Genomic DNA, 23,438 nt, shown 5'->3' on the forward strand with positions numbered 1-23,438 from the left:
TCCATCAATTAGCTTCAACAGTGGTCACTATTCTTCCTTTCTTGTTTCATCTGTCTCTGGAGTCGTTTTTAAAATAAACATTTAATTCAAGTATAATATCCAGGATATTTTATTGAATATATTTTTATTGATTTCAGAGAGGAAGGGAGAGGGAGAAAGAGAGACATCAATGATGATGAGAGAGAATCATTGATCTGCTGCCTCCTGCACGCCCCCTACTGGGAATGGAGGCTGCAACCCAGGCATGTGCCCTTGACTGGAATCGAACCAAACCGGCTAGGGCTCCAGGATATTTTAAAAACAAATACTAGGCATCATATCATTTATCACCTATATATACTTAAACAGCTCTCTAAAAGACAAAACAAAAAAGATTGAAACACAAAAAACAAAGTAAAAACATAATCCTCATACTGTTACCATAAGTATAAAATTAACATATTTAATTTTAATAAGATTTTTATGACTACTTATTTAACATTTTACAACTATTTACTGTATACGTGAAATTAATATTTTTTGAGCAATTGTTATGTGGATATCACAAGCCCATGAAGAAGGTTCTACCATTGTCAATATTTTACAGGTGAACAAACAGGATCATAGGTTAAATTGCACAAGGTGAATAGTGTAGGTACTAAATAGTGGAACTAGAAATCATATCCAGATCTGGTTGTTTTTTATTTTGTAACTTGAATTCTTTCCCCTCAAATTAACATACAGAACATTTCTTCATACCAATAAAATCATTATTCTAAAATGTTTCACATATCCTATGGTAGTCTACTATCTGCCATAATTTAACAAGTCTCTCTCTTTTTCTTTTAGACTATGAGATTGTTTCCAATTTTTACTATCCAAGAACTTTGTTCTGTCATTGTTTCATGCAAGTTAGTTTTGCCTCGAGGTTGAGTAACATTGAATAGTAGATTACATAGTAGTAAATGACTGGTGAACTAAAAGTAAACCCAAGTCATGTTTGCAGTCATCTTTCAGCAAGTGTTTACTAAACACCTGTTAGGTGCCATGCACTGTTAAGCATCGAGGACTCAGAGATAATCTGAGCCTAAGACCCTTCCTTTTAATGCCTGATTGATTCTGGACTCTCTCATTTACCAGTTAAACTCTTTGGTAGGTGTTTCCACTAATGGTAGAGGAGTTGTTAGGGGGTGGTGGGAACCCTCATTCTATAACCATTATAAAAACTAGATTTTAAAAATTAAATACTTAAAGACACTGGAAAGTGTCCATAAACCGACACAACAGGAGATGTTTAATCTCCAAAAATTAATGGGAAATGATAAAAATTGGGAACTTGTGGCTTTCTAGCTCAAGGGTCTTAGACATCTAACTCCCTTAGCTACAGAAAATGGGACTGGGAGAGGGAGAAAAACCTCAGCCTTACTGACCAGAGTTCAGGCAGCTGGGAATGTAAATGGGAATTCTAGGCAGTGAAAAAATTACGGAAGGCATGAAGCTCAAATTCTGAGTGCAAACTCCCCCAAATCCCTGGCAACAGTTGAACAGTATGTGTGAGGAGAGGCTGGATAATCTGTCAGAAAGCAGGCATAGGCCAAAAAGAAATACATCCTTGATAGAAGAGCAATGTGGGGCCAGACTTGTGAATTCTTACTGTGTTTTTAAACCATGTGCATTGTAGATGGCATATAGTAAAACCCTTATGGGCTTAAAGTTTCAGAGGACAGAGCATCTGGAAATTAGTGGTGAAAGGGGAAGGAATCCCTAGAAGCAAGAAAATTACAGAAAAACCAAGTCTCAGCTCTGAGCCTCTGCTTACGACTCATTACATAGGTATGAGAGAGACCACCACAAAGATGCTAGGTTAAAAAAATGAGAAGCCATAAGAAAGAACAGAGATATCAGTTCCTATGTGCTGTGGTTTGGAACCAGTCAAGTTACTGCCTGTGATAACAAAATCGCTAACCTCAGAACCCACGCAGAATGAAATGTTGCTGTGATGTATTATCCACAGTGTTCAGTTTTATGTGTTTTGGTTTTTTTAAATCCTCATCCAAGGATATGTTTTTATTGATTTAAGAGAGGGGGGAGGGAGAAAAAGAAAGAAACATCTATGTGACAAACATCAATTGGTTGCCTCCCATACTCGCACAACCCAGGTATGTGCCCTCACTGGGAATTGAACCCACAACTGAGTTACTTAGCTACTCAGCCAGGGCTACAGTGTCCAGTTTTTAACATGCAAAGTAAATGGGAAGTGAGAAGTGAGACCCTTAGGAAATAAGACAGTCAATAGTAACTAACTTCTGGTGGCACCAGATGTTGGCTTTAGCATAAAGATTTAAAATACCTGTTTTTAGCCCTAACCACTTTGGCTCAGTGGATAGAGCGCCGGCCTGTGGACTCAAGGGTCCCAGGTTTGATTCCGGTCAGGGGCATGTGCCTTGGTTGCGGGCACATCCCCAGTGGGGAGTGTGCAGGAGGCAGCTGATCGATGCTTCTCTCTCATCGATGTTTCTAACTCTCTATCCCTCTCCCTTCCTCTCTGTAAAAAATCAATAAAATATATTTAAAAAAATAAAATTAAAATAAAATACCTGTTTTTAAATGATTTAGTTGGTAAATTGTATGTGCTTTTTAAAAAGGAAACCATAATTTAAAAAACTATTAAAAATATATCCACAAGCCTGGCCAGTGTGGCTCAGTGGTTGAGCATTCAACTAGGAACCAGGAGGTCACGGTTCAATTCCCAGTCAGGACACATGTCTGGGTTGTGGGCTCGATCCCCAGTTTAGGGCATGCAGGAGGCAGCAGATCAATGATTCTCTCTCATTGTTGATGTTTCTATGTCTCTCTCCCTCTCCCTTCCTCTCTGAAACCAATAAAAAAATATTTTTAAAACATATATATTCAAAAAATGAAATGAAAATGTGTCAAAAGAATTCAGAGAAAATATAGTAGTAAAGAGTACACTAAAAGAAGTACTAAAGGATATATAAGCAGGAATGAAGAGCACTAGAAATGGTAGATATCAATGAATTTAAAAGACTAATTCTTTACTTTTTCTTAACTTTTTAAAATGATATGTCAGTATTTAAAGGAAAAATAACACTACTAATGGGCTTGTCACAACTAAAGGTATAAGGTAGAACAATATGGATAGGGATTAAATGGAATTATATTGTTACAAGTTTCCTTTTTTCTCCTGACAATATAAATAAACATTCAAGTGGATTGTGATAAGTTAAAGATGTATGCTGTAGTCTTTAGAGCAATCACTAAGGTATAATTTGAAGACAAAGAACTAGTCAATTGAGGAATTAAAATGGAATTTTAAAAAATTGATTAACATGAAAGGAAATAGGGAAGGAGGGACAAAGGAACAAAAACCAGATGAGATAAATAGAAATGGCAGACCTAAATAAAATCATATTAATACTTATACTCACTGTAGAGAGATTGTCGTCCTGAATAAAAAAGCAAGATCCAACTATATCCTGCCTACAAGACACGCTTTAAAAAATTCTTTTAGCCTTGGCTGGTGTTGCTAAATTAGAACATTGGCCGTTGACCAGAAGGGTCGCTGGTTTGATTCCTTGTCAAGAGCATATATCTGGGTTGCAAGTTCAATCTCCAGCCCTGGTCGGGGTGCAGAAGGCAACCAATCGATGTGTCTCTAAAATCAATAAAATAAAATAAGAAAGATGGTTCTACTCATCTTGGTACCTTTCTTCTCAAGAAATCCTCCACAGGTGTTCCTGCAAAGGTGTCTACCAGTCCCTCCACTGATGCCAACTTCTCCATCAAGGTACATAAGTATACTTCATTAAAGGTGTACAGACACAAAAGGAGAATGATATAATTGATAATAAATTCACACAGAAGTATACATGAGAAGCCCTAGTCTACTGGCTTCTGCATATATGTCAGTGGCTCAGGGGACACAGTCAATGCCCGTAGGCCTACACTATTCAGTCCTGGCCTGAGCCCTGGAAATGGGGATTGTCTGAGTTGAAATGCTGGCTGAGTCTGTGATACACATTTGACTTGGAAAACTCCAGGCAAAAATAGAATGTAAAACATCTCAGAATTTTTTAAAAAGATTTGTTAAGCACCTGTTTTCTTTTTTTAATATGTTTTTATTGTTTTCAGAGAGAAGAAGGGAGAGGAAGAGAGAGATAGAAATCTCAATGATGAGAGAGAATCATTGATCCGCTACCTCCTGCACACCCCCCACTGGGGGAGATCAAGCCCAAAACCCGGGCATGAGCCCTGACCAGGAATCGAACTGTAACCTCACGTCCCACAAGTGGATGCTCAACTACTAAGCCATGTCAGTCGGGCCTCACTTTTTTATTTGACAATCTAAGGGAAAAGAGGTCAGTGCCCCTGACTAAAATAGTCTGCTGTTGCATGTTTTAAAAAAATCTGTGGGCCCAGCTGGCGTGGCTCAGTGGTTGAGCGTTGACCTATGAACTAGGAGGTCATGGTTTGATTCCCGGTCAGAGCATATGCCTGGTTCAGGCTTGACCCCCAATGTGGGGCATGCAGGAGGCAGCTGGTCAATGATTCTCTCTCATCATTGATGTTTCTATCTCTCTCCCTCTCTGAAATGAATAAAAATATATTAAAAAAGAAAATCTTGTAGCTCACCAGTTTAAAATTGCTGCTTTAGAGGTTTTCTGATCAGACCACTGGCACTATAGTCATCCTCATTAAAACTTCAACCCTTCAACCAAGTTAGAAAGGGTAACTTTTATAATTTTATAATTGCTTATTATCATTATTTTAAATGGTAGTTTATACTCATTATAGGAAACATTAGGCACTGGAGGTGAAGAAAACAAGCAATTGAGAATCTTACCTCTGAAAGACAACTGCTAGGAAGATTAAATTGTTAACAATAATATTTTGATACTAGAGGCCCGATGCCCAAAATTCCTGCATGGGTAGGATCCCTAGGTCTGGCTGGCAATCAGGGCCTATCTGTGGGATGACTGGTGGGGCAATCAGGGGGCCCCTGCTGGCACCCGCCTTGGCTGGCCTGGGGCCTGTGGGCTGGGGGCAGTTCCTGCATTGAGCGTCTGCTCTCTAGTGGTCAGTGTATGTCATAGTGACTCGTCTTTCCACTCTTCGGTCGATTTGCATATTAGGCTTTTATTATATGGGATGTACACACTTCAATCTTTTTGTATGTATATATTTTATAAGAGAACAAATTAGAATCACATTGTTTTGGAATCTCACCAACTTTCTGATTTTTACTAAAGGCTTTATAAAGGTTTATCATTTTGTGGATTACTGCTACTTCTCCATATTCCTCTTTCTTCCTTCCTTCCTTCCTTCCTTCCTTCCTTCCTTCCTTCCTTCCTTCCTTTCTTTCTTTCTTTCTCTTTCTTTCTCTTTCTTTCTTTGAAGGGAGAGGAAGAGAGAGATAGAAACATCAATGATGAAAGAGAATCATTGATTGGCTGTCTCCTGCACGCCCCACACTGGGGATCAAGCCTGCAACCCATGCATGTTCCCAGACCAGGAATTGAACGGTGACCTCCTGGTTTGTAGGTTGATGCTCAACCACTGACCCACACCGGCCAGGCCATATCCCACTTCTTTTTTCTTCTTGTATTTAAACCTATTCATGTCATTTTTCAGATTGATGTGTTCATAGTTAAATATTTTACTTTTTTTGTGAAGATCTATGAACTCACTTGGATGCCACAATGCCAGGGGACATTTTCCCAAAGTCCCCTGATCTTTTTCTTAGCCAATAGCTAAGAAAATGTGTCATTAATTGGACCTCCTTTCTATCCTTTTGGAATTCTAAGATCTCATTTAGTTGCTGGTCCTGGATTTCAGCAGACTCAGGGACTAAGTGTTCTCATTAAGGGTGTTCCATCACTGCCTACTTTCATTAGGTGTCCTGAGCAGATGGTTTTGAATGAAGACAGATTCAGACTGTAGGTGGTCTGTGTGGAGTGGAACCACAGACTGAAAGCCCAAGGATCTGTTTCTCTTGCAGTTGTGTTTTATTCTTCCCCACGCATGTTTCCAACCTTTAAAACTCAGGAGTTATATTTAAAAAATTAAAGGAAAAAGGAGCTAGAAACTCACATATGAAACCTATATGTTCATGTTGACCAATGTCACCCCAATAAATTTAATAATAATAAAAAATAATAACCAGGAGTTTTCACATTAAAATTTGGGCTTTTTGCTTCCCTTGAAAAGCAGAAGCCATGACTCATCTCTCGTGTGGAAGCTGGTTCCAGGGCTCTTGGGTGACTTCTGAGCCCTCTGTTGGTGCTGACACAGGAGGAGGACTCTCTACCCCAAGCCCAGGGCAGCTGCTTACCCAACACAGCAGTGAAGGATGGGCTGTGCTGGGGACCACCGTGCTGGCTGGAGGAGCACCCCAGCGGTCATCCCTTCCAGAAACTGCCCACTCCTTCCTTTAAGCAGATACGAGCTCAAAACCTTTGCTTAAAAAAAGGAAGATCAAAATGCTTAGGTAGGGGACCTATAGCCTACCAGGAGAAGATGGCCTGTGCATGATCTCTCAAAAGGTGCTATGCTTCAGCACATCTGTGGCCAGGCCGTTTGCCAAGCTTGTGCAGCCACCTGTTCAGGTATATGGTATCAAAGGTAGCTATGACACTGCTCTTTATTCTGCTGCATCTAAACAGAATAAACTGGAACAAGTAGAAAAGGAATTGTTGAGAGTAGCACAAATCTTGAAGGAACCCAAAATGGCTGCTTTGATTTTGAATCCCTTTGCAAAGCATTCTGTTTAAAGAGAAAAGCCTGAGTGGCATGACCTCGCGTCCAACCTGATCAATTTGCTTGCTGAAAATGATCACTTGACCAACACCCCAGATGTTATTTCTGCCTTTTCTACCTTGATGAATGTTCACCATGGAGAAGTCCCATATACAGTGACCACTGCATCTCCTTTAGATGAAGCTATTCCTTCTTAATTAAAAGCAAAACAAAACAAACAAAAAAATACAGTCCTGAATAACTTCCTAAGTAAAAGCCAAATAATTGAAATTGAAAGTTAAGATTGACTCGTCAGTCATGGGTGGAATGATTGTCTGTATTGGAGAGAAATACATTGATATGTTTGCAAAAACCAAGATTCAGAAGCTGAGCAAGGCTATGCAGAGGTTTTCTGAAAGTGTTGATTTTTCTGTCAGTAAAATTCTTAAACTGGGAGAAACAATAAAATGCTTCCTGAACAGAAAAAAAAACTTTTTTTTTTTTTTAATGCTTAGCATGGGGACTATAAAACACCAGCCACTGGCAAAGCATCCATCTGTAGAGTAAAAGGGGAATTTTTATATACAATCAAGATAATAGCTGTGTCCCAGAAAAGTGCTCTTATCTTTTAAAGCAGGGCAATGTGGCTTGTTTATCCCCCAGAGAGTATCTGGTATCTGGAAAATCCCTTTGTGGGGATAATGAGGATCTTTTATTCTCCATCAGAGTGAGTAACTTTATAGCAATGTCAGTTTCTCAAAAACACATAAATGGGGAGAAACCAAGATGGCAGCATAGGTTAACACCGGAGATTGCTGCCTCAAACAACCACTTCAGAGATATAACTAAAGGACAGAACGGACATCATCCAGAACCACAGGAAGGCTGGCTGAGTGGAAATTCTACAACTAGGAGGAAAGAGAATATCATACCGAGACTCAGAGGAAGCACAGTGCTGAAGTAAAATACTCAGGTGCGGAGTGCGCGCGCGGAGCGGGCTGGCGGCGAGGGCGCGGTTGTTGTTTTCAATCGGGAGGGAGTTTCAGACTCTGAGCTCCAGATCCGGGCGAGTCTCTGGGGACCCAAACTCAAACGGGAGAAGCGGGACTATCTGGCTTCAGTCGGAACTCGAAGGCAACTTTCTCTCCGAGGTTTGCAGTGGTTGCTGGGACTCTTGAGAGGCAGAGCACCTAGGGACGGAACTGAGAGCAGTCATAACTGCTTGCTCCGGCCCGCCCTGTAGATCCCCGGGGACCCGCCCCGCCCAAGCCCTGTGCAGAGCCATTTGCCGGATAGCCTCAGGCAAACGCTAGATTAGCACCGCCCTAGAGATCCAGCACAGAAGCTCTCCCACTGCAGACACAGCTGACTCTCATAGCCAGTTAGCCTGGAGGTCAAATCACCCCCGGTAGTGCCGACAACAATCAAGGCTTAACTACAACAAGACTGCGCACAAAGACCACTAGGGGGTGCACCAAAAAAAGATAAAAAAATGCGGAGACAAAGAAACAGGATGCAAATGTCAGAAATGGAAGATATAGAGCTCAAAACCACACTTTTAAGGTCTCTCAAGAACTGTCTAGAAGCTGCCGATAAACTTAGTAAGGCCCTCGAAAAGACTGGTGAGACCGCCGATAAATGTAGTGAGATCCTCAAGAAATCTAATGAGACCCTCGATATTGTGATAAAGAACCAACTAGAAATTAAGCATACACTGACTGAAATAAAGAATATTATACAGACACCCAACAGCAGACCAGAGGAGCGCAAGAATCAAGTCAAAGATTCGAAACGTGAAGAAGCAAAAAACACCCAACTGGAAAAGCAAAATGAAAAAAGAATCCGAAAATACGAAGATAGTGTATGGAGCCTCTGGGACAGCTTCAAGCTTACCAACATCAGAATTATAGGGGTGCCAGAAGATGAGAGAGAGCAAGATATTGAAAACCTATTTGAAGAAATAATGACAGAAAACTTCCCCCACCTGGTGAAAGAAATAGACTTACAAGTCCAGGAAGCACAGAGAACCCCAAACAAAAGGAATCCAAAGAGGACCACACCAAGACACATCATAATTAAAATGCCAAGAGCAAAAGACAAAGGGAGAATCTTAAAAGCAGCAAGAGAAAGAAACCCAGTTACCTACAAGGGAATACCCATACAACTGTCAGCTGATTTCTCAACAGAAACTTTGCAGGCCAGGAGGGAGTGGCAAGAAATATTCAAAGTGATGAATACCAAGAACCTACAAACAAGATTACTTTATCCAGCAAAGCTATCATTCAGAACTGAAGATCAGATAAAGAGCTTCACAGATAAGGAAAAGCTAAAGGAGTTCATCACCACCAAACCAGTATTATATGAAATGCTGAAAGGTGGGAGAAACTAAGATGGCGGCATAGATAAACACCGGGAAATTACTGCTTCCCACAACAATCGATAAATGCATCAAAAACACAAGGTGGACATCATCCAGAACTACAGGAGGGCTGGCTGAGTGTAAATACTACAACTAGAAGGAAAGAAAAGCACACTGCGAGCGGGAGGAGCTGCGGAGGTGGAGTGCAGAGGTACGGGGGCTCGCGCGCGCGGAAAGGGTCTGGCACCTGAGGACGCGGCTGTCTTTTTGAATCCAGAGGGAGACACAAGCTCCCGACGGCTCTGAAATCCGGTTCCGGGAAGTCTCTGGGGACCCAGGACTCATACGGGGAGATACTGGACTGTCTGGCAGCGGGCGAGCTTGAGAGCGGCTTTCCCTCAGAGGTGCTTGCAGCCATTGCCGGGACACTGGGACTCGCGACTCCTTAGGGCGGGGCTGAGGCTCCGCCATAGCTGCTTTCTCCGCCCTTTTGATTTCTTGAGACCCCGCCCCGCCCAGGCTGCGGCAGAGGCTTTTGCATATGAATGCCCTGGCCATTTGCAACCTGTAATTACCTAACTGCAGCCGGGCCAGATAGACCTAGAGCTTCCAAGAGAAGGCCCAGGGCCCCACAGCGGCTTGCATTGCTACACAGCTGAGCATCATCAGGGCACTTCCAAACTCCAAAAAAAAAAAAAAAAAAGGAAGGGGAATCTGCAGTTCTCTTCGTAGTTCCTGCTGTGTAACCTCAGGCAGAGGCTAAATTAGCACCTCCTTAGATCCAAGAGCCACTGTACCCAGTGGTCACGGGGGGACCATCCAGATCACAACTCAGATCCATAAGGGACACACTCAGCGTGCAGTCTCAGTGAGCACCAAAGCCCCACTGAAGCAAGTCTTGCCCCAGAAGGGTGTCTCCAGCACAGAAGTTCTCCCACTGCAGACACAGCTGATTCTCACTGCCAATTGCCCTGGAGGTCAATTCCTCCCAGTGATCCTACAACAACCAAGGCATAGCTACAACAAGACTGTGCACAAAGCCCACGAGGGGGTGCACCAAGAGTGTCCACCTCAGGTAACTGGGGAGGCTGAGCAACTGGGCCCTACAGGACACCTAGCACACAAAGCCACTCTATCAACACAGGGAAGCAGCCAAAATGCGGAGACAAAGAAATAGGTCACAAATGGCAGAAATGGAGGAAAGCAAACGACTGGATATAGAGTTCAAGGCCACGTTTATAAGGTTTTTCAAGAATTTTATGGAAACCGCCGATAAATTTAGTGAGTCCCTCAATAAGTATAGTGAGACCATGGAGGACATGAAAAAGGACCAACTAGAAATTAAGCATACACTGACTGAAATAAAGAATAATCTACGGAGATCCAACAGCAGAAAGAGGATCCCAAAAATCAAGTCAAAGATTTGAAATACAAAGAAACAAAAAATACCCAACTGAAAAAGAAAAGAGATTCCAAAAATATGAAGATAGTGTAAGGAGCCTCTGGGACAACTTCAAGCATACCAACATCAGAATTATAGGGGTACCAGAAGAAGAGAGAGGGCAAGATATTGAAAACCTATTTGAAGAAATAATGACAGAAAACTTCCCCCACCTGGTGAAAGAAATAGACTTACAAGTCCAGGAAGCGCAGAGAACCCCAAACAAAAGGAATCCAAAGAGGACCACACCAAGACACATCATAATTAAAATGCCAAGAGCAAAAGACAAAGAGAGAATCTTAAAAGCAGCAAGAGAAAGACAGTCAGTTACCTACAAGGGAGTACCCATACGACTGTCAGCTGATTTCTCTACAGAAACCATGCACGCCAGAAGGGAGTGGCAAGAAATATTCAAAGTGATGAATAGCATGAACCTGCAACCAAGGTTATTTTATCCAGCAAAGCTATCATTCAGAATAGAAGGTCAGAGGAAGAACTTCACGGATAAGAAAAAGCTAAAGGGCCAAAACCGGTTTAGCTCGGTGGATAGAGTGTCGGCCTGCGGACTGAAGGGTCCCAGGTTCGATTCCGGTCAAGGGCATGTACCTTGGTTGCGGGCACATCCCCAGTAGGAGGTGTGCAGGAGGCAGCTGGTCGATGTTTCTCTCTCATCGATGTTTCTAATTCTCTATCCCTCTCCCTTCCTCTCTGTAAAAAATCAATAAAATATATTTAAAAAAAAAAAAAAGAAAAAGCTAAAGGAGTTCATCACCACCAAACCAGCATTATATGAAATGCTGAAAGGTATTCTTTAAGAAGAGGAAGAAGAAAAAGGAACTCTTACCATTTGCCACAGCATGGATGGAACTGGAGAGCGGATAAATACCACATGATCTCACTCATTTGTGGAATATAATGAACAACATAAACTGATGAACAAGGACTGATCCAGAGACACAGAGGCATTGATTGGACTGTCAGGCTTTGGAGGGAGGGTAGGGGAGGGTGGGGGTAAGGGGGAAAGATCAACCAAAGGACTTACATGCAGGCATATAGGCCTAACCAATGGACACGGACAACGGGGGGGGGGGGGGTGAGGGCATGAGCCGGGGGGGGGGGGGGTAGAGGGTAACGTGGGGACAAGGACACATATGTAATATCTTAATCAATAAAAATATATTTAAAAAACAAACAAACAAACAAATAAAAAGAAATGCTGAAAGGTATCCTTTAAGAAGAGGAAGAAGAAGAAAAAGGTAAAGATACAAATTATGAACAACAAATATGCATCTATCAACAAGTGAATCTAAGAATCAAGTGAATAAATAATCTGGTGATCATAATAGAATCAGGGACATAGAAAGGGAATGGACTGACTATTCTTGGGGGGGAAAGGGGTGTTTGAGATGCGGGAAGAGACTGGACAAAAATCGTGCACCTATGGATGAGGACAGTGGGTGGGGAGTGAGGGCGGCGGGTGGAGCGGGAACTGGGAGGAGGGGAGTTATGGGGGGAAAAAAGAGGAACAAATGTAATAATCTGTACAATAAAGATTTAATTAAAAAAAACAAAATTAAAAAAAAAACACACATAAATGAACCCTCACTCTCATATCTACGTTGACTTTGTGTATGTTTCTGTAATGTTCCTCATCTCTGTTCCCCTTCTTGGTTGAGTTTTTAACCTCTCTCATTCAGGTGTTAAAAACAGGTTTCCTAAAAGCTCCTCGACAATGAAATAGAAAGCTTAACTCTGACTTCAGGGTAGCTTCCTTCTGTCTCTTCAAACATTTAGAAAGGGGACAAGATTTACTCTGTTAGAATTAGGGCCAATGGGAGCAAGGTCCTATGCATGATAGGGGACGAGCTTTCTGACAGTATGGTCTGAAAATGACTTGTCGTGGGTTAGACTCCACGGGCATTGGGAGAGGAGAGGTCAGGGCTTGTGCTGAGGATGTCTAGAACATCAGGCTAAATGCATGGCCTGGGCAACAGTGCTTAACCCTTACCACAGCGTTATTAGACTTGGGTGGACCTCCGAAAATCACGAGCAAGGAAAGACACACATATACATGTACATACACATATACATACACACACACACACACATTTACATACACTGCATATACATACTTGCACTCACATACATATACACATATTTACATTTACCTACAAACACATACCTTCAAATGCACACATGCAAACTCACATATGTATACACACATTTACATAAAAACACATGCACACTCACACCTATACACACACTGACATACACCATTCTCTCACATGACTCATGTGGGTACAGGTCTGGGTTCCAGCCCTGCAGGTTCAGATTTAATTGCTTGCGGGTGAGTTCTGGCCACTGGTATTTAAAAACCTCTTCAGCAAGTTTGAAGACCCTCTTTACTCCAGTCACTTAGTGTCACAAATGAAACCAACTCCTGTGATTTGAGGATGACAGTATGAAGCAAGTCCCTGTGCAGGTTTTGTTATTTCCTGTCACAGTGGTTTGTAGCACTGAGGAAGTGGAGGAGTTTTTACTGACTGCTTTGTGACAGTGGTTTTGTGAGAGGCACTCTGGAGCTATCAGAGGAGGCCAATTGATTTGTGCTAGAGTGCGTGCGATGACAGCAGGAGGCCCAAGCATCGGGGGTCCTGGAACAGGCGTGGGAAGTTTTTACTGAGAACAGTAGGAAAACTGAACATCTGAGTTAAATAGAAGCACAGGAGAGTTAGGGCTTGGAGAGGGTTTTATTTTCTCTGGAACCTTTACCAGTATGTGCACATCAGAAATGGCCTCTGAAAGCACTTTTAGTTATGGAAACTTTTAGCATGTTCAGAAGTAGAGAGAATGGAATAATGAGCTCTTTAATACTCGTTGCCCAGCTTTAACCAAGACCCATGTGCTGCTTTGTCCATCCCTTCCTCCCAGGCTCCCTTCAAATAAATCCCAGACACCAAACCAAGAAGTACCCTACAGTGTGTTGGCAATCAAGGATATCTCCCACCAATGACGTGGCTTAAAGATGATAAAGTGAATGTGGAGAAAACAGAAAGGTTAAGCAACTTCCAAGTTGTGGGCCAGTGTATTTTGAATACTTGTGTGACGGAACTGATAGTGGTCATGTTAGTAACAACACCACCAGGATGGCATGTCCATAGGAAAGGATAGGGGTTAGCTCCTGTCCCCTGGCCTGGTGCAAACACTTCCTGAGGACAGAAGTGCAGTGCTTACCAGTGGGAGGGACTGTCCACAGGGCTGGGCAGTGTGACTCAGGTGTGCTGGCTTCATGCAGGGCAACATCTGTGACATTGAGCCAGGTTTGAGAGCACTGTGTGGGGATTTTTCCCACTTGATATTCTGTTTTAAGTAGAAGCAAGGTCTTGTGAATTGGAAATCCCATTTTATTTATGGAGATTGGTTTCCTCACATACATTCTCTGAGATGCTTCCTAAGTATATTGCCTGGACCTAGAGGCAGTGCACTGACTACTGGATTTTCTTTCACTAAAAGGATTGGAGTGGCAACTCAGAGGCACAGCAGCCACTTCCCAAGCTTCATCTAACTGGTACACTGAGAAGTGGACTTACTTATGCCACATGTGCCTTCTTCCTTTGACAAAAATCTTGCCAGGCTCACCTGTGTCACAGGAAGACTTTGTGTTGTGCTTTCCAGGTACATTACTTAGTACTTGTAAACTGGCTGACTTGAGGTCTATGTGGAAGAGAAAGGATATTAACAAGAGAATCCATGTTCCCCTTCTCTAAAAAATTGTACCACTGAAAAAACAGATAAGCCTAGTTTGTTTTGAGGGATTAAAGTTATTTAATAAAATATTCAAGCAAAAATACAACATGATTTTATTTTTCTAAATGTGTAATTCATCAAAACCTTTCAGCGATATGTTGTCACTATAATAGCTGACATTCACTGGGCGCCGACTGTATACCAGACATGAAGAAGTAGGTGTGGTTGGTAAATCTGCTTCTCAGAGGAGGCATTACAGTGATTAAGGGTGGTTCCTCATACCATACAGGTAGGCTGAGGCTGATCCATTGTTCAAACCTGGAGGTTTGGCTCCTGACTACTTAACCGGCCACTTCCAGAACACAGTGGGTAAGAGGAGGGCTACAGAAGGAGAATTAACCAGAAAGAGGGACTTTGTACTTTTCTGAGAGTATTGATATGAAATAGTGTCTTCTTTGGCATCTAGATGACAAATGTCAGAAAAGTCTTCCTGGCCTCCTGCTGCCCAAGCAGTGTGTTTGCCAGGTGTTTCCTGGTCTTCCCTCATCAAAGCCCAGATAACCCTGTGGGAGTATCCTTCCCCTTCTGATCCCTTACTCCCTCACACAGTATTTTCTTTCTTTTTTTTTTTAAAAAAAATATATTTTATTGATTTTTTACAGAGAGGAAGGAAGAGGGATAGAGAGTTAGAAACATCGATGAGAGAGAAACATCAATCAGGTGCCTCCTGCACACCCCCTACTGGGGATGTGCCCGCAACCAAGGTACATGCCCTTGACCATAATTGAACCTGGGACCCTTCAGTCCGCAGGCCGACGCTTTATCCACTGAGCCAAACCGGTTAGGGCCCTCACACAGTATTTTCATCTGCCCTTTGGCAAGGTGTTTTGCCTTACTACCTCAGAGTAATAAATTCCTCCATTGTCATTGCAGACCTAGCTCATTAGCTCACACATGCCAAGTCAAGAAGAAACTTGCCTTTATTTATTTCCTTAAAAAGTCTTTTTAAAATCAATGTTTACTTTCCCATCAAAGTCTGAGTATTTTACACATTCCTAACCCGATTGTCTTAGGTTTTAGAGACCTTTTCTACCATTAACTTAAATTTCTGTTAACTAGCTGGTGATCCTATGTATAAATGAAAAGGACCCAGAAGAGTAAAACTAGGCCAACTTACAATGTCCTGCTTCTACTTGGTAGCTTTAAATTTAGAGGTTAAAAGAGGATTGAGGGGATGGCATTTTCCAAAGTCTCACATTATTTATTAAATTTTAGAGAGAGAAAGAGAGTAAGAGCGAGAAACATCGATTTGTTGTCTCACTTATTTATGTACTCATTGCACTCATTAGTTGATTCATTCGTTTATTCTTTTTTGTTTGTTAATTCTCACCTGAGGATATTTTTCCCATTGATTTTATTTTTTTATTAATTAAATCTTTATTGTTCAGATTATTACATTTGTTCCTCTTTTTTCCCCCCATAACTCCCCTCCACCCAGTTCCCACCCCACCCTCCTCCCTCACTCCCCATCCACTGTCCTCATCCATAGGTGCACAATTTTTGTCCAGTCTCTTCCTGCATCCCCCTCACTCCTTTCCCCCCCAAGAACAGCTAGTCCACTCCCTTTCTATGCCCCTGATTCTATTATAATCACCAGTTCCTTCTGTTCATCAGATTATTCACTTGATTTTCAGGTTCACTTGTTGATAGATGTGTATTTGTTGTTCATAATTTGTATCTTTACCTTCTTCTTCTTCCTCTTCTTAAAGGATACCTTTCAGCATTTCATCTAATACTGGTTTGGTGGTGATGAACTCCTTTAGCTTTTTCTTATCTGTGAAGCTCTTTATCTGACCTTCAATTCTGAATGATAGCTTTGCTGGATAAAGTAATCTTGGTTGTAGGTTCTTGCTATTCATCACTTTGAATATTTCTTGCCACTCCCTTCTGGCCTGCAAAGTTTCTGTTGAAAAATCAGCTGACAGTCGTATGGGTACTCCCTTGTAGGTAACTGACTTTCTTTCTCTTGCTGCTTTTAAGATTCTCCCTTTGTCTTTTGCTCTTGGCATTTTAATTATGATGTGTCTTGGTGTGGTCCTCTTTGGATTCCTTTTGTTTGGGGTTCTCTGCGCTTCCTGGACTTGGAAGTCTATTTCTTTCATCAGGTAGGGGAAGTTTTCTGTCATTATTTCTTCAAATAGGTTTTCATTATCTTGCTCTCTTCTTCTGACACCCCTATAATTCGGATGTTGGTACGCTTGAAATTGTCCCAGAGGCTCCTTACACTCTCTTCATACTTTTGGATTCTTTTTTCATTTTGCTTTTCTGGTTGGGTGTTTTTTGCTTCTTCGTATTTCAAATCTTTGACTTGATTCTTGCAATCCTCTAGTCTGCTGTTGCGAGTTTGTATAATATTCTTTATTTCAGTCAGTGTATGCTTAATTTCTAATTGGTCCTTTATCACAACCTCCAGGGTCTCATTAGATTTCTTGTAGATCTCATTAAGTTTATCGGCAGTTTCTAGAAAATTCTTGAAAAACCTTATAAGTGTGGTTTTGAACTCTATATCCAGTAGTTTGCTTTCCTCCATTTCTGTCATTTGTGTCCTTTTTCTTTGTCTCTGCATTTTTTATGCTTCCCTGTGCTGATAAAGTGGTTTTCTGTGCTGAGTGTCCTCTAGGGCCCAGTGGTTCAGCCTCCCCAATTATCTGAGGAGGACACTCTTGGTGCACCCCCTTGTGGTCTTTGTGCACAGTCTTGTTGTAGTTAAGGCTTGATTATTGTAGTTATCACTGGGAGGAATTGACCTCCAGGCCAATTGGCTGTGAGAATCAGCTGTGTCTGCAGTGGGGGAACTTCTGTGCTGGAGACACCCCTCTGGGGCAAGACTTGCTTCAATGGGGCTTTGGTGCTCACTGAGTCTGCCCCCCTGAGTGTGTCCTTTATGGTTCCACAGAGCGCAAACTGGATGGTCCCACTCTGACCTCTGGGTTTCCTGGCTCCTGGATCTCTAGGGAGGTGCTAATCTAGCCTTTGCCTGAGGCTATCCAGCAAAAGCCTCCCTGCAGGGCTTGGGCGGGGCGAGTACCATGGGATCAACAGGGCGGGGCTAGCAGTTATGGCTGCTCTCAGTCCAGCCTTCAGAGGCTCTGCTTCTCAGTGTCCTGGTAATCGCTGCAAGCCCCTCAGAGAGAAAGCTGCCCTCGAGTTCCAACCGATGCCAGACAGTCCTGCTTCTCCCGTATGAGTCTGGGTCCCTAGAGACTCGCCCGGAACTGGAGCTCAGAGCCTGAGACTCCCTCCCGATTGAAAACAACAACCGCGCCCTCAGCTGCCAGCCCGCTCCGCATGCACCTCCGCACCTTAGTATTTTACTTCCGCACTGCGCCTCCTCTGAGTCTTGGTATGCTTTTCTCTTTCCTTCTAATTGTAGAATTTCCACTCAGCCAGCCTTCCTGTGGTTCTGGATGATGTCCGTTACGTCTTTTAGTTGTATTTTTGAAGTGGTTGTTCAAGGCAGCAAACTCCGGTGTTTACCTATGCTGCCATCTTGGTTTCTCCCCTGAGCCCTTTTTTTTTTTTTTTTTTTAGAGAGAGAGAGTTCCAGGGAGGGAGGAAGAGAGAGAGAGAGACATAAAGAAACATCGATGTAAGAGAGAGACATTAATTGGTTGCCTCCTGTATGCACCCCAATTGGGCCAGGGATGGAACCTGCAATCCAGGTACGTACCCTTGACCAGAAATTGAACCTGTGACCCTTCAGAGCTCGGTCTGATGCTCTAACTGAGCGGCACCGGCCAGGGCATCATTGGTTGATTCTTGTGCCCTTACTGGGGATCGAAGCCACAACCTTGGTGTATCGGGACAATGCTCTAACCAACTTAGCTACCTGGCCAAGGACAAAAATCTCACATTATTAATGTGAAAAAATGAGTTACCTTTAGGGGAAGGTGTTGGTTGATGACAGCTCCCAAGCATTTTAGCAAAGTGTTTTTTCCAAATTGCAGAGAAATCCTTGAATGGATCAAATAATCAATGTAGGTTGTGAATAGCATTGCAGAGAATCACATTACAGTTAAATATGGGGGCTGCTTTTATGAAATAGTCATAGTAAAACACGCTTCTTGGTAGAAGGCTGATTTTTCCTGCATGGGAGGATGATGAGACAGACTCAGTGTTTCATTTTAAGTACCAGGCAGTTTTTGACAGCTTTGCTAATGGAGTGTTGCCTCCTTAAACTACCACGAGACTTCACATTCTTTAGAAACCTGGTAGAGAAGCACTTCAAACCAACATGAAATTATTTCCGGTTTTGCCTTATTCTCCTCTGTAGGACGAATTTTTTCTCATGAGTAATTTGGTGCCTAATTATTCTTATGTCTGAGAACAAATGCACGGCTAACAAATGCAGGGTTTTGTGATGTGTTGTCCTTTTGTCCAGACTTGGGACAAAGAGAGTTGGACTTAACAACAAGAAATGGAGGTGGGCAGGTACCAACTCTGTCCTGGTTATCGAGTTACTTCAGGTGTTCCATGGAGTTTTATAAATGAGGTTTTCTGGCCAATTTCTTACTGTGAAATTAACAAACCAGTTGCCTGCTGTAGGTATAGAGAATGCTTGACTTTTACTTGAGGTCACATAAGAGGCTGCTTTCAGTGTCTTAGTATTTGCGGCCGAATGGTGATGTTTCCAGGGTGTAGGATGAGGGTGAAATGAGAAGGAAGATTTCCCTCCCATTTTTAAAGGAATGAAATGGTATAAAAAGGGAAATGGAGCTTTTACAAACTGCTGGTTATAGAAAATAAATTGCACAATTGCCTGAACTCTATTTTAACATACACCTAAGAAAGTTTTAAAAATTGACCATTAATGAAGCCATAGATATTTTGGTTGTCATCTTTTTTTGTTTTATTTTTTTGTTGTTGTTAATCCTCACCCAAGGAAATTTTTCCATTGATTTTTAGAGAGTGTGGAAGAGAGAGGGAAAGACAAAGAGAAACATCGATGTGAGAGAAACACATTGGTTGCTTCCTGCACGAGCCCTGACCAGGGCCCGGGCTAGGGAGGAGCCTGCAACTAAGGTATGTGCCCTTGACTGAACTGAACTCGGGACTCTTTGGTCTGTAGGCTCTGCTTAACCCAACCAGCTAGGGCAGTCATCTTTTTAATATATATATGTATATATATATATATATTTTTTAATTGATTTCAGAGTGGAAGGGAGAGGGAGAGTGAGGAAAACATCAGTGGTGAGAGAGAATCATTGATTGGCTGCCTCCTGCACGCCCCTTACTGGGAATCGAACCCACAACCCAGGCATGTGCCCTAACTGGGAATCAAACCATGACCTCGTGGTTCGTAGGTCAACACTCATCCACTGAGCCACACCAGCTGGGCACTTGTCTTCTTCTTCTTTTTTTTTTTTTTTTAATATATTTTATTGATTTTTTACAGAGAGGAAGGGAGAGGGATAGAGAGTCAGAAACTTCGATGAGAGAGAAACATCAATCAGCTGCCTCCTGCAGAGCCCCTATTGGGGATGTGCCCACAACCGAGGTACATGCCCTTGGCCGGAATTGAACCTGGGACCCTTCAGTCCGCAGGCTGATGCTCTATCCACTGAGCCAAACCAGTCAGGGCACTTGTGTTGAGTGTTTCCTTCCACGACTCGCGTGGAGTAGGGTTCGGTATCTGAAAGAGGAGCCGCACAGCGAATGAGAGAAAAAGACACGAGATAATTTTGCAATATTGGGGGACCAGGCGGCAAGTCCTGAAGGACTTCTCCCTGTGCTCAGGCCTCACCAAGCTTTTATTGATCTGGGATGCACCCATAGCATAGCCCTAGGCAGGTGACCCCCTGCAACAGGCAGACTAGCCCATCAGCAAGGATTTACATAATAATAAATGGGGGAGTAGTTTCAGCTACCACTGTCTGGACAAACAGAGGTGGCGCCTAGCTCCGACCTTTGGGAGGGCTTCAAAGGCACCCAGCCTTCGGGGGGTTCTCTGTCTATGCTTATCAGATAGTGAAGGCAATAAACAGTTTCCCACACACTTGTCTTCTTATTACAGAAGTTTGGGAGTAAGTTTTGTCTGGGTTTTAGGTGAGTTAATATATGCATTACTATACGGACTGCTAGTTATGTTAGATTGTCCTAAGGATGTATGGGTGTTAACTTTCAACATATCTCAGAAATTGTGAATAAGCGGGTGAAATATCCGACCCCTGCCAGACTCCTGTCCTCACTGACTCTGAAACATGTAGCCTCTTCTAGGACAGGATCCTGGCAGGAACAACAATCCCCACCCAGCATGAGAAGCAGCTTCTGCCGGCCTTAGTCAGTCTTCGAGCTGCCTATGCCTTTATCTCTTCAGCCAGCCTGGACTTAACTGCCAGCAGCTGGTATCCAAACTCCTCACAGTGAGGGATTTGATGCTGGAAGGAGAGTAAAGAATGTGTTAATAAACCATTTTTGCCAAAGTGCATGAGAGCTGACCCTTGGAACTGTTATGCCCAGAATTCAAGATCCCCAAGAAACCACGCCAGGGAGCCAGTCCGATGCAAAAGCAGAAGGTCCTTTATTGAGTTAGCTAACCCGACCCGGGCCTCCAGTCGACGCAGCGACTGGAAACCGAGTGCCACCCATGAGAAAATCAGGGCTTTAATAGTGAGGGGAGGGGAGCTGACTGTGGGCCCTGCCGATTGGCCAGGCACAAGTTGGGTCTTGTTATACAGGATGTGGTCATCTCTATGGCACGCACATCCCTTGCTTGTCATTGGTTAGTTCAAAGAAATCCCGGGCGTGGCCAGCAGGGGCCTGGGCTTCCGGGAAGAAGGCACTCTTCTGAGCACATGGCCTCTGCCCCAACATGGAGGATCCAGGGTAAGATGGAGGGCATAGCCCTCGCCCTTTCAGGAACAACAAGATGTAAACTGCATGGTTCACTTATACATGAGTTTTCGTCAATAAATACTGAGAGTGTATTTTCTCTTCCTTACAATTTTCTTAGTAACACTTTCTTTTCTCTAGCTTACCTTATTGTAAGAATACAGTCTATTATACATATAACTTACAACATATGTTGTTAATCAGTGTTTCAGTAAGGCTCCTGGTCAACCATAATCTTAGTTTACATTTTGGGGGGGGTCAGAGTTGTATGTGGATTTTGACTGCATGGGGAGTCAGCACCTCTAACTGCCACGTGTTCAAGGGTTAACTGTAAGCTCTCAGTCATCATCCGAATATTATTGGACCAAGAGAGTTATACAGTTTTTACCTGTCATTGATTCAGCACACAAAGGTGCCTGCTGTGTATCAGGCACAGTATTAGGCTCAGACATACAATAATGAACATAAGAAACCTGACAGACCCTCAAGGAGTTTATAACCATCCAACAAATGCATTTTCAATATCTTTTTTCAAAACTATCGTAATTATCATAAAATAGACTTCTTGTAATAATTTAGATTGCCTAGCAGGAAAAAAAAGAATGTTATGTGTCATTAGTGAATTTCTGAGAAAGAAGTTTTATTTAGTTGAATCTGTAAAATTAAACCATTCAGCAAATATATTTTTTTAAAGTACTATGGTCCTTCTTTCCTTGGCCCTGTGATGTTTATTTGTGTTGCTCAAATTGGACTTTGAGGCTGATAGCAGCAGCGCTGACTGCAAAAACAGATTTTTTCAGTTGAATAAAATCAGCAAAACTCTGAATTCGCTGGCTGACAGCCTTCCGGATTTGGATTGCCATTTCCACACACCTTCTCAGCACCTCCACCATCTGAATGAGTTTATTGCAAGACCTTCCCGGGTGTGATTTTCAAGTATACATCAAGCACATCCTTTCCATTCAGACATACTCCCTTCACCCCAGTTCCTTAGGGAAGGTCATGCTTATCAAAATTCCAGTATTCTATTAAGCCAGAACAACGTGCATGAGGGGGGGCTTTCAGGTTTGTTCAATCTGATTGTTTTATTGTTTTCTCTGGCTGGTGTGTCTCAGTATTGGAATCTGTTTCCATCAGATCACTCAGCCTGAGAGCATAGTTAATTGTCCTCTGTGGTCTCTCATCTGTGAGGGAACAAATAAGAAGGAAGGCTGCTGGATCCCGCACTCAAACCTCACATTGTCCTGTTCTTGTTTGTAGAATCATTTTCTTTTACCCTCTTTTTATAAATTATTTAGCACTTTAATTCCACTTATTTCAATTTAATGACCTACACAAGTTTAATGCAAGGACAAGAAAAGGGACATTCCAACATGAGCATAAAAGTGACTCAAGTAAATCAGAACTCTGTGTGGGCCTTGAAACAAAGGTCTGGACTTTTATCACTTCAGCCTTATTAGTGAGCCTTTCAGACAAGCCTGCCTTTGTCTTTTCTGTCTGCTTTAGATATCATCTGTAGAAGCCTGGGCTCATCCCATGGATTTTGGAATTCACAAACACTGATCTTTGCTCTTTTTTTTTTTTTGTTAACCCTCACCCGAGGAAATTTTTTTTCATTGATTTGTTTTTGTTTTTTTAGAGAGAGAGAGTTGAAGTGGGGGGGAGGGGGGAGAGAGAGAGAGAAACATACATTGAAGTGAGAGAGACACATCAATTGGTTGCCTCCCTCATGGATCAAATCTGAAACCCAGGTATGTGCCCTTGACCGAGAATTGAACCCCTGACCCTTTGGTCTGTGGGCCGACGCTCTAACCACTAAGACAAATCAATCAGGCTCTGTTTCTAAAAGGCACTGAACTCCCTTTTCACTGTGATAACACATAAGAGCTATGATGACACATTAAGCAGAGTAATCGGATAGTAATTTGGTGTGGCTAGTGCACACATATAAGCTGAATACTATGCGGTACTTGTTTTTGTGACCCACTCTTGTATGTTTTTATAATAGTATATTATAAACATCTCCCCATGTCATTAAAGCAAAGGAGAAAGCTTGGGGTCTGGGACAGAGCTTGTCAGGGTAAGGTGAGCCCGGGTGTGATTTCAGGTGAGGGGTCTTCATGGCAGAGCTTATAGGCAGCATTATCTGCAAGAGAGGGCAGTCAGTCTTCCTACAATCAGTTGACGCAGTCTCAGGAGCCAGGTTGTTCCAGAGTACCATTCAATGTTTCAACATTGATGACTCTGGTTTGCCTTTGGGCCACC

General features: G+C 42.6%; 1 protein-coding gene and 1 pseudogene across 5 annotated transcripts in view; both read left to right on the forward strand.

The window, feature by feature from the left end:
* LOC118649930 overlaps positions 1-7,626 on the forward strand; it is a 29,926-nt pseudogene extending 22,300 nt beyond the window's left edge.
* LATS2 (large tumor suppressor kinase 2) overlaps positions 1-23,438 on the forward strand; it is a 91,697-nt gene that overhangs the window by 43,414 nt on the left and 24,845 nt on the right. The gene's annotated exons all lie outside the window — the stretch shown is intronic.

The sequence above is a fragment of the Myotis myotis genome, unplaced genomic scaffold (genome assembly GCF_014108235.1).
Source record: "Myotis myotis isolate mMyoMyo1 unplaced genomic scaffold, mMyoMyo1.p scaffold_m19_p_3, whole genome shotgun sequence".
NCBI lineage: Eukaryota > Metazoa > Chordata > Mammalia > Chiroptera > Vespertilionidae > Myotis > Myotis myotis.